Below are 12500 nucleotides of genomic sequence, written 5' to 3'. Positions count from 1 at the left end.
TATGTTAAATATTTCAAGGTTCCCGATTCCACAAAATTATAAAAAGTATACGGCTGTGTAGCGGGGATCAAAACGAGTAATTACGTGTATAAAGTTTAATTAATATCCCATTACTTTGCCGGGAAACATCGATTATTCCGATCTAGAAAGAGACAGAGATAGACGATCCGCGTTATGTTAAATATTTCAAGGTTCCCGATTCCACAAAATTATAAAAAGTATACGGCTGTGTAGCGGGGATCAAAACGAGTAATTTCGTGTATAAAGTTTAATTAATATCCCATTACTTTGCCGGGAAACATCGATTATTCCGATCTAGAAAGAGACAGAGATAGACGATCCGCGTTATGTTAAATATCTCAAGGTTACCGATTCCACAAAATTATAAAAAGTATACAGCTGTGTAGCAGGGATCAAAACGAGTAATTTCATGTATAAAGTTTGATAAAACTCCCAATAGTTTGCCGGGAAACATCGATTATTCCGATCTAGAAAGAGACAGAGATAGTCGATCCCCGTTATGTTAAATATTGCAAGGTTCCCGATTCCACAAAATTATAAAAAGTATACGACTGTGTAGCGGGGATCAAAACGAGTAATTTCGTGTATAAAGTTTAATTAATATCCCATTACTTTGCCGGGAAACATCGATTCTTCCGATCTAGAAAGAGACAGAGATAGACGATCCGCGTTATGTTAAATATTTCAAGGTTCCCGATTCCACAAAATTATAAAAAGTATACGGCTGTGTAGCGGGGATCAAAACGAGTAATTTCGTGTATAAAGTTTAATTAATATCCCATTACTTTGCCGGGAAACATCGATTATTCCGATCTAGAAAGAGACAGAGATAGACGATCCGCGTTATGTTAAATATTTCAAGGTTCCCGATTCCACAAAATTATAAAAAGTATACGGCTGTGTAGCGGGGATCAAAACGAGTAATTTCGTGTATAAAGTTTAATTAATATCCCATTACTTTGCCGGGAAACATCAATACTTCGATCGCGCGAGAGAGACAGAGAAACGAACAGACTTTTTTTCGATTTACGGCTAAAATAAATTTTTCTCATTTTATTCAATAACATATTCCTGCTTAAATAACTTTTTTACATAGGGATTAAGCATTTAGAACGATACATTGTTTAAAATAAGGGCACTTTACTCTTGACATTTTACGGTTTTTTCAATTTTCTGAAAAATCCTATCATTAGATTTTTTTAAAAATACGATATTCTTGCTTAACTAACGTTTCTACATAGGGATTAAGCATTTAAAACGAAATCTAATGTCAGAAAATGGCACTTTACTCTTGACATTTTTCGGTTTTTTCAATTTTCTGGGAAATCCTATCATTAGATTTTTTTAAAAATACGATATTCTTGCTTAACTAACGTTTTTACATAGGGATTAAGTATTTAGAACGAAATCTAATGTAGGAAAATGGTACTTTACTCTTGATCGGTACGTTGGGACTTAGAAAATATTCGGGCGTACGCGGCGCGCTCGGCGCTTCGAACAGCTCCGGTGTCCCCATTATTTTCGATTTACGGCTAAAATAAATTTTTCTAATTTTTTTCAATAACATATTCCTGCTAAAATAACTTTTTTACATAGGGATTAAGCATTTAGAACGATACATTGTTTAAAATAAGGGCACTTTACTCTTGACATTTTACGGTTTTTTCAATTTTCTGAAAAATCCTATCATTAGATTTTTTTAAAAATACGATATTCTTGCTTAACTAGCGTTTCTACATAGGGATTAAGCATTTAGAACGAAATCTAATGTCAGAAAATGGCACTTTACTCTTGACATTTTTCGGTTTTTTCAATTTTCTGGGAAATCCTATCATTAGATTTTTTTAAAAATACGATATTCTTGCTTAACTAACGTTTTTACATAGGGATTAAGTATTTAGAACGAAATCTAATGTAGGAAAATGGTACTTTACTCTTGATCGGTACGTTGGGACTTTGAAAATATTCGGGCGTTCCAATCGCTCGTCTGTTGCATCATAGCGCGTCTCGGCGCAATCGACCGATTCGCTCGATCCATTATTTTCGATTTACGGCTAAAATAAATTTTTCTCATTTTATTCAATAACATATTCCTGCTTAAATAACTTTTTTACATCGGGATTAAGCATTTAGAACGATACATTGTTTAAAATAAGGGCACTTTACTCTTGACATTTTACGGTTTTTTCAATTTTCTGAAAAATCCTATCATTAGATTTTTTTAAAAATACGATATTCTTGCTTAACTAGCGTTTCTACATAGGGATTAAGCATTTAGAACGAAATCTAATGTCAGAAAATGGCACTTTACTCTTGACATTTTTCGGTTTTTTCAATTTTCTGGAAAATCCTATCATTAGATTTTTTTAAAAATACGATATTCTTGCTTAACTTTTTTTTTTTTTTTTTTTTTTTAACGTGGGGGAAATCTGCAGGTCAGACACCCCCGCTCCGCCCGAAGGGCGGAGGGGGGGTAGTGCGGGGTTCGACCCGCTAAAACCCCCACGGCGGCCTAGGGCGCTGGCGATTAACGGGGGAGCCACGGGAACTCTTCAAGAACACGACCGCAGCTCCCCCTCGCCTGGCCGGCCACCAGGATGGAGCGGTGGCCGGCCGCGTCCCGGGGGGAGATTAATCCTCCCCCCCATGAATCATCTTGATTCGGCGGTGCGGGGGACCGCACCCCACACCGCCTCTTCACGACGGCCGCACCAGCGGCCGTCGGGGGCGACGGTTTTGTCGCCCCCACTTTAACATAGGGCATCCTCGGTTGGCGGGCGGCGGGCAATTAAACCGGCATGGTCCGGTACACCCGCCGCCCGCCTAGTATCAGCTACTCGGGGGGGGGCTCTAGGCGTGGGCGCACACGCCGCACCCCCCGCTCACGGCGACCCCGCTCGGCAGCCTCCTTCTGCAACATTACCTGTTCGCAGAAGGCTATGGCTGCCGCCCATTTTGTCGGGCTCTCCAGCATGGCCCCAACAAAGCTGGAGAGAGCGAGGTCGCCACCAACTTCCCTAGTTAGGACTCGGCGCAGCACTGAAAAGGCGGGGCACACCTCCAGTGTATGCTGCGCCGAGTCCTCCTCCGCGCCACAGTGGTGGCACACCGTCGTCGCTTCCCGACCGATGCGACACAGGTAGACACCGAAGCAGCCATGCCCGGTGAATACCTGCGTCGCACGGTAGGAGAGCCTGCCAAACCGCCTCTCCCGCCACGTGGTGAAGTGCGGCAGGAGAGCCCCGGGGACGCGCTCGGCGGCATGGGAACAAAGCTCCGCATGCCACCTGGCGAGCGCTAGTCCCCGGGCCTGGAGCTCGAAGCCCTCGACCGCCTCTTGCTCCGGCGGGTCCCCCCGAGCCCGGCCAGCGATGCATATGCGCCTATAGACATAGGCGCGCATCGCCGCCTGCAGCTCGAAGGGAATTTCTCCCGCCAGAGCAAGCGCCGCCACGGTAGACGTGGTGCGGTACCCCCGTATGAGGCGAAGGGCCATTTGCCTCTGAAGCCGGCGCAACAACAATGTGCTGCGCCGGCTTGCCCTCACGGACGGCGCCCAAATCGGGGCGCCGTATAATACCATTGACCGCACCACGCCTAGGTATAGGCGGCGCACCATATCGCCCGGTCCCCCGATATTGGGCAACAGGCGGCCTAACGCGGCCGCCGCCCTCTCAACTCGGGGGACGAGGCGGCCGAAATGTGCTCCGAACCTCCAGTGGCTGTCGAGGATCAGTCCAAGATACTTGATCTCGGACTTCACCTCGACGCAGGCTCCTCCAACCCAGATCCACGATCTGGCCCGTGGCCGAGACCAAGGCCGTCCAAACCAGACGGCCTCGGCCTTCTCCGGGGCCACCTTCAGCCCCAGACCGTGGATCCTCGCGACGACGGCTGCCACCGCAACTTCCGCTCGTCGGATGGTCCTCTCGAAGGTGTCCCCGACGGCGACCACCAATGTGTCATCTGCATAGCAGATGAGGGTGGCACCGTCGGGTAGGGTGGCCTTCAGGACTGCGTTATATCCCAGGTCCCACAGGAGTGGTCCTAACACGGACCCCTGTGGGACCCCGCAGTCCACTTCCCTCCGTATCGTCCCGTACCGGCCCGGGTATTCCACCCACCTGCCCCGCAGGTAGGCCCCGATTACCCGCCTCAGATAGGGAGGCACCTGGTGTTCAACCAGGGCCTCCCTAATGGCGGACCAGGGCAGGGTGTTAAACGCATTGACGATGTCTATCGACACCGCCAAGCACACCCCGCCCCGTGCCACGGCATTGTCCGAGAGGGACTTTAGACGGTCGATTGCATCGACCGTCGATCGCCCCTCCCGGAAGCCGAACTGGCAGTCCGCCAGATCGGGGCCAACGCGGGACAGGTGCCTGGCGAGGCGGGCAGCAATGATCTTTTCAAGATCTTGCCCACCTCGTCCAGGAGGCAAATGGGCCGGTACGCGGAGGGAGAATCCGCAGGCCTCCCATCCTTCCTTAAGAGGACCATCCGACTTCTCCTCCAAAGGTCCGGGAACACCCCGGACCTCAGGAGCCCGGAGTAGAGGCCTCTAAGCCTCTCGCCCAGGACGCCCATGGCAAGCAGCCAGACCCGGCCGGGGATACCGTCCGGCCCCGGGGCAGTATTCTTGCCCCGGAGCCATTCGACTACCCCGGCCATTTCCTCCGGCGCGACCTCCAGATCCGGGGACCACTCGTGTCCCTCTAGCTGAGGGACGGGCCGGGACGCCTCCCCGCTGACGGGGAATAGCGCGTCCACGACCCGTCCGAGCATTCCCGGATCCAGGCTCTCCGTCAGAGGGGGCGCCCAGGGACGTAATCGTCCCATCGCCATTTTATATGGGCGCCCCCATGGATCTCGGTTGATAGTGCCGAGAAGGTCGCGCCAGGCCTGGCTCTTTGCTTGCCTGATGGCCAGCTGCAGGGCGACCACCTTCTCCCTGTATTGCCCATACAGCTGGATAGCCAGCTCCACGTCGGAACGCCGTCGTCGACGGGCGCGGGCGTACTGGCGTCGCGCGCGAACGCACTCTGTGCGCAAATCCGCTATCGCGCGCGACCACCAGTACACCGCCTTCCTCGGGAAAACCCTGGCCCGGGGCATGGCGACGTCGCAAATGGACGTCATTGCGCCCCGGAACCATTGGGCCTCCCTTGTCCCGTCGACTGGCCCGGCCGGTGTTGCTGGCCAGGCCACGACGTGGGCTGCCGCCATCAGGGCGTCCTGGTCGAGGCGCTTTAGCGCCCACCGCGGCTGAGGCGATCCCTCATCAGCGGGGCGACGTCGGGGCGTCGATGGGGCGGCGGAGAGGCCGAGAACAATGTACCTGTGGTCAGACAGCGTCTCGACCTCCTCCGCCACCCTCCACCCCGTAATACGGCGCGCGGCGGGGGGCGTTGCCCATGAAAGGTCAACGATGGACCCCCCATTATGCCGCACGCACGTATGGACCGAGCCCGTGTTTAAAAGACGGAGCTCGAGTCCCGCCGCCCAGTCAAGCACCTCCCGGCCCCTCGGGTTCGTCCTGGGGGAACCCCAAGCCGGCGACTTGGCGTTGAAGTCCCCCAGGACCAGCACCGGACGGGGCTGGCAGCGGGAGACGCATCTCCCCACCCCGTCCAGATACTGCACAAACTCCTCGAGGGACCACCTTGGAGGTGCATAGATCGCCACAACCGCGGTGCCGCCCCAGTCAACGGCCAGGTATCCCCGGCCGCGCTCGATAACGGAGCACGCCGGGGACCCCGGCCGGCCTACCCATATTATAACGGCGGAGCCGCTCAGGTCCCCCATCCAATGTGGATGATCGGGAATCCTGTACGGCTCCGCCGCTACGGCCAACCCGGCACCCCGCTCGGCCAGGAATTGCACCAGGAGGTCCTGTGCCCTGGCCGAGCGGTTCAGGTTGGCCTGTATTATAGGGCCCTTGGGCCCCATTACGGGCAGGCCTCCACCTCCATCGCCGCCGCGGGAGCGGTGGCGTCTGGGGCCTCTTTGGCCCCATCCGCCCCCGCGGGCGCGACGGTGGCACCTTTGGGTGCCACCTTTGGCTTAGTAGCCACGGTGGCCGTCGCCTTGGCCACCGCGGATTTTCTCCCCCTACTGCCCCTGCCGCGTTTCGCGCTGGCGGGGCACGCCCGGCTACCGAGGCGGTGGCCGGCCGGCTTGCCCGCTCCCGCACAGAGCGGGCAGTTATATTCTTGCTTAACTAACGTTTTTACATAGGGATTAAGTATTTAGAACGAAATCTAATGTAGGAAAATGGTACTTTACTCTTGATCGGTACGTTGGGACTTAGAAAATATTCGGGCGTACGCGGCGCGCTCGGCGCTTCGAACAGCTCCGGTGTCCCCATTATTTTCGATTTACGGCTAAAATAAATTTTTCTAATTTTTTTCAATAACATATTCCTGCTAAAATAACTTTTTTACATAGGGATTAAGCATTTAGAACGATACATTGTTTAAAATAAGGGCACTTTACTCTTGACATTTTACGGTTTTTTCAATTTTCTGAAAAATCCTATCATTAGATTTTTTTAAAAATACGATATTCTTGCTTAACTAACGTTTCTACATAGGGATTAAGCATTTAGAACGAAATCTAATGTCAGAAAATGGCACTTTACTCTTGACATTTTTCGGTTTTTTCAATTTTCTGGAAAATCCTATCATTAGATTTTTTTAAAAATACGATATTCTTGCTTAACTAACGTTTTTACATAGGGATTAAGTATTTAGAACGAAATCTAATGTAGGAAAATGGTACTTTACTCTTGATCGGTACGTTGGGACTTAGAAAATATTCGGGTGTACGCGGCGCGCTCGGCGCTTCGAACAGCTCCGGTGTCCCCATTATTTTCGATTTACGGCTAAAATAAATTTTTCTAATTTTTTTCAATAACATATTCTTGCTTAAATAACTTTTTTACATAGGGATTAAGCATTTAGAACGATACATTGTTTAAAATAAGGGCACTTTACTCTTGACATTTTACGGTTTTTTCAATTTTCTGAAAAATCCTATCATTAGATTTTTTTAAGAATACGATATTCTTGCTTAACTAACGTTTCTACATAGGGATTAAGCATTTAGAACGAAATCTAATGTCAGAAAATGGCACTTTACTCTTGACATTTTTCGGTTTTTTCAATTTTCTGGAAAATCCTATCATTAGATTTTTTTAAAAATACGATATTCTTGCTTAACTAACGTTTTTACATAGGGATTAAGTATTTAGAACGAAATCTAATGTAGGAAAATGGTACTTTACTCTTGATCGGTACGTTGGGACTTTGAAAATATTCGGGCGTACGCGGCGCGCTCGGCGCTTCGAACAGCTCCGGTGTCCCCATTATTTTCGATTTACGGCTAAAATAAATTTTTCTAATTTTTTTCAATAACATATTCCTGCTAAAATAACTTTTTTACATAGGGATTAAGCATTTAGAACGATACATTGTTTAAAATAAGGGCACTTTACTCTTGACATTTTACGGTTTTTTCAATTTTCTGAAAAATCCTATCATTAGATTTGTTTAAAAATACGATATTCTTGCTTAACTAACGTTTCTACATAGGGATTAAGCATTTAGAACGAAATCTAATGTCAGAAAATGGCACTTTACTCTTGACATTTTTCGGTTTTTTCAATTTTCTGGGAAATCCTATCATTAGATTTTTTTAAAAATACGATATTCTTGCTTAACTAACGTTTTTACATAGGGATTAAGTATTTAGAACGAAATCTAATGTAGGAAAATGGTACTTTACTCTTGATCGGTACGTTGGGACTTAGAAAATATTCGGGTGTACGCGGCGCGCTCGGCGCTTCGAACAGCTCCGGTGTCCCCATTATTTTCGATTTACGGCTAAAATAAATTTTTCTAATTTTTTTCAATAACATATTCCTGCTAAAATAACTTTTTTACATAGGGATTAAGCATTTAGAACGATACATTGTTTAAAATAAGGGCACTTTACTCTTGACATTTTACGGTTTTTTCAATTTTCTGAAAAATCCTATCATTAGATTTTTTTAAAAATACGATATTCTTGCTTAACTAACGTTTCTACATAGGGATTAAGCATTTAGAACGAAATCTAATGTCAGAAAATGGCACTTTACTCTTGACATTTTTCGGTTTTTTCAATTTTCTGGGAAATCCTATCATTAGATTTTTTTAAAAATACGATATTCTTGCTTAACTAACGTTTTTACATAGGGATTAAGTATTTAGAACGAAATCTAATGTAGGAAAATGGTACTTTACTCTTGATCGGTACGTTGGGACTTAGAAAATATTCGGCCGTACGCGGCGCGTCTTTTTTTTTTTTTTTTGTTTAACGTGGGGGAAATCTGCTGGTCAGACACCCCCGTCCCGCCCGAGGGGCGGGGCGGGGGTAGTGCGGGTTTTGACCCGCTAAAACCCCCACGGCGGCCTAGGGCGCTGGCGAGTAGCGGGGGAGCCACGGGAACTCTTACAGAACACAACCGCGGCTCCCCCTCGCCTGGCCGGCCACCAGGATGGAATGGCGATGGCCGGCCGCGTCCCGGGGGGGAGATTTATACTCCCCCCATGAATCATCTTGCTTCGGCGGTGCGGGGGACCGCACCCCACACCGCCTCGTCACTCCCACTATGGGGAGGACAGCTTCAGTTGGGGGGGGGTTGGCGGGCGGCGGGCAATTAAACCAGTAATCTGGTACACCCGCCGCCCGCCTATTCTCATCTGCTCGGGGAGGGGGGCTCTAGGCGTGGGCGCACACGCCGCACCCCCCGCTCACGGCGACCCCGCTCGGCAGCCTCCTTCTGCAGCATCACCTCTTCGCAGAAGGCGATGGCTGCCGCCCATTTTCTTGGGCTGTCCAGCATGGCCCCAACTAAGCTGGAGAGAGCGAGGTCGCGACCAACTTCCCGTCTTAGGACTCGGCGCAGCACTGAAAAGGCGGGGCATACCTCCAGTGTATGCTGCGCCGAGTCCTCCTCCGCGCCACAGTGGTGGCACACCGTCGTCGCTTCCCGACCGATGCGACACAGGTACACACCGAAGCAGCCATGCCCGGTGAACACCTGCGTCGCACGGTAGGTGAGCCTGCCAAACCGCCTCTCCCGCCACGAGGTGAAGTGTGGCAGGAGAGCCCCAGGGACGCGCTCGCCGGCATGGGAACAAAGCTCCGCATGCCATCTGGCGAGCGCTAGTCCCCGGGCCTGGAGTTCGAAGCCGTCGACCGCCTCCTGCTCCGGCGGGTCCCCCCGAGCCCGGCCAGCGATGCATATGCGCCTATAGACATAGGCGCGCATCGCCGCCTGCAGCTCGAAGGGAATTTCTCCCGCCAGAGCAAGCGCCGCCACGGTAGACGCGGTGCGGTAACCCCGTATGAGGCGAAGGGCCATTTGCCTCTGAAGCCGGCGCAACAACAAAGTGATGCGCCGGCTTGCCCTCGCGGACGGCCCCCAGATCGGGGCGCCGTACAAGGCCATGGACCGCACCACGCCCAGGTATAGGCGACGCACCATGTTATCCGGTCCCCCGAGATTGGGCAACAGGCGGCAGAGCGAGGCCGCCGCCCTCTCAACTCGGGGGACGAGGCGGCCGAAATGCGCCCCGAATCTCCAGTGGCTGTCGAGGATCAGTCCGAGATACTTGATCTCGGACTTCACCTCGACGCAGGCTCCTCCAACCCAGATCCACGATCCGGCCGGTGGCCGCGACCGAGGCCGTCCAAACCAGACGGCCTCGGCCTTCTCCGGGGCCATCTTCAGCCCCAGATCGTGGATCTTCGCGACGACGGCTGCCACCGCAACTTCCGCTCGTCGGATGGTCCTCTCGAAGGTGTCCCCGACGGTGACCACTAACGTGTCGTCCGCATAGCAGACGACAGTGGCACCGTCGGGCAGGGAGGCCCTCAGGACTGCGTTATATCCCAGGTCCCACAGGAGTGGTCCTAACACGGACCCCTGTGGGACCCCGCAGTCCACTTCCCTCCGTATCGTCCCGTACCGGCCCGGGTATTCCACCCACCTGTCCCGCAGGTAGGCCCCGATCACCCGCCTCAGATAGGGAGGCACCTGGTGTTCAACCAGGGCCTCCCTAATGGCGGACCAGGGCAGGGTGTTAAATGCATTGACGATGTCGATCGACACCGCCAAACACACCCCGCCCCGTGCCACGGCATTGTCCGAGAGGGACTTTAGACGGTCGATTGCGTCGACCGTCGATCGCCCCTCCCGAAAGCCGAACTGGCAGTCCGCCAGATCGGGGCCAACGCGGGACAGGTGCCTGGCGAGGCGGGCAGCAATGATCTTTTCAAAGATCTTGCCCACCTCGTCCAGGAGGCAAATGGGCCGGTACGCGGAGGGAGAATCCGCAGGCCTCCCATCCTTCTTTAAGAGGACCATCCGACTTCTCCTCCAGAGGTCCGGGAACACCCCGGACCTCAGGAGCCCGGAGAAGAGGCTTCTGAGCCTCCCGCCCAGGACGCTCATGGCAAGCAACCAGACCCGGCCGGGGATACCGTCCGGCCCCGGGGCAGTATTCTTGCCCCGAAGCCATTTGACTACCCCGGCCATTTCCTCCGGCGCGACCTCCAGATCCGGGGACCACTCATGTCCCTCTAGCTGAGGGACGGGCCGGGACGCCTCCCCGCTGACGGGGAATAGCGCGTCCACGACCCGTCCGAGCATCCCCGGATCCAGGCTTTCCGTCAGAGGGGGGGCCCAGGGACGTAAACGTCCCATCGCCATTTTGTATGGGCGCCCCCACGGATCTCGGTTCAGAGACCCGAGAAAGTCGCGCCAGGCCTGGCTCTTCGCCTGCCTGATGGCCAGCTGCAGGGCGACCACCTTCTCCCTGTATCGCCCATACAGCTGGATAGCCAGCTCCACGTCGGAACGTCGTCGTCGACGGGCGCGGGCGTACTGGCGTCGCGCGCGGACGCACTCTGTGCGTAAATCCGCTATCGCGCGCGACCACCAGTACACCGCCTTCCTCGGGAAGACCCTGGCCCGGGGCATGGCGACGTCGCAAATCGACGTCATTGCGCCCCGGAACCAATGGGCCTCCCTTGTCCCGTCGACTGGCCCGGCCGGTGTTGCCGGCCAGGCCACGACGTGGGCTGCCGCCATCAGAGCGTCCTGGTCGAGGCGCTTCAGCGCCCACCGTGGCTGAGGCGATCCCTCATCAGCGGGGCGACGTCGGGGCGTCGATGGGGCGGCGGAAAGGCCGAGAACAATGTATCTGTGGTCGGACAGCGTCTCGACCTCCTCCGCCACCCTCCACCCCGTAATACGGCGCACGGCCGGGGGCGTTGCCCATGACAGGTCAACGATGGACCCCCCGTTATACCGCACGCACGTATGGACCGAGCCCGTGTTTAGAAGACAGAGTCCGAGTCCCGCCGCCCAATCAAGCACCTCCCGGCCCCTCGGGTCCGTCCTGGGGGAACCCCAAGCTGAAGACTTGGCGTTGAAGTCCCCCAGGACCAGCACCGGACGCGGCTGGCAGCGAGAGACGCATCTCCCCACCACGTCCAAATACTGTTCATACTCCACGAGGGACCACCTCGGAGGTGCGTAGATCGCCACAACCACGGTGCCGCCCCAGTCAACGGCCAGGTATCCCCGGCCGCGCTCGATAACGGAGCACGCCGGGGACCCCGGCCGGCCTGCCCATATTATAACGACGGAGCCGTCCAAGTCCCCCATCCAATGTGGATGGTCGGGGACCCGGTACGGCTCCGCCGCTACCGCCAACCCGTCAACCCGCTCGGCCAGGAATTGCACAAAAAGGTCTTGTGCCCTGACCGAGCGGTTCAGGTTGGCCTGAATAATAGGGCCAGTAGGCCCCATTACTCCGGCGCCTCAATCTCCATCGCCGCCGCGGGAGCGGTGGCGTCTGGGGTTTTATCAGCCCCAACCGCCCCCGCGGGCGTGACGGTGGCATCCTTGGGTGCCGGATCTTTTGTATTAGTAGCTGCCACGGCGGCTGCCGCCTTGGCCGTCGTGGTTCTCCTCCCCCTGCTCCCTCTGCCGCGTCTCGCGCTGGCAGGGCACGCCCGGCTGCCGAGGCGGTGGCCGGCCGGCTTGCCAGCACCCGCGCAAAGCGGGCACTTTGGCTGTTCAGTGCAGCCAGCCACCCTGTGGTCCTGACTGCCGCACCCAAAACAGCAGCCGGACCGATCCTCGGCCGCAGTGCACCGCTGCCTCGTGTGGCCTAAGCCAAAGCAGCGGTAGCACTGCAAGGGGCGGGCGCTGAGGGCCTCCACCGTCGCCTGGGTCCAGCCCACTGTCAATTTGCCAGCGACCGCAACTTTGCGCGCGGCCGCAGCAGGGCACTGGACCCAGAGGGTGCCCAAACGCGGCGCGTCTCGGCGCTTCGAACAGCTCCGGTGTCCCCATTATTTTCGATTTACGGCTAAAATAAATTTTTCTAATTTTTTTCAATTACATATTCTTGCTTAGATAA

Source organism: Megalopta genalis, unplaced genomic scaffold, assembly GCF_051020955.1.
Source record: "Megalopta genalis isolate 19385.01 unplaced genomic scaffold, iyMegGena1_principal scaffold0074, whole genome shotgun sequence".
Classification (NCBI taxonomy): Eukaryota; Metazoa; Arthropoda; class Insecta; order Hymenoptera; family Halictidae; genus Megalopta; species Megalopta genalis.
The sequence above is the reverse complement of the archived record's forward strand: the minus strand, read 5'-3'. Positions refer to the sequence as shown.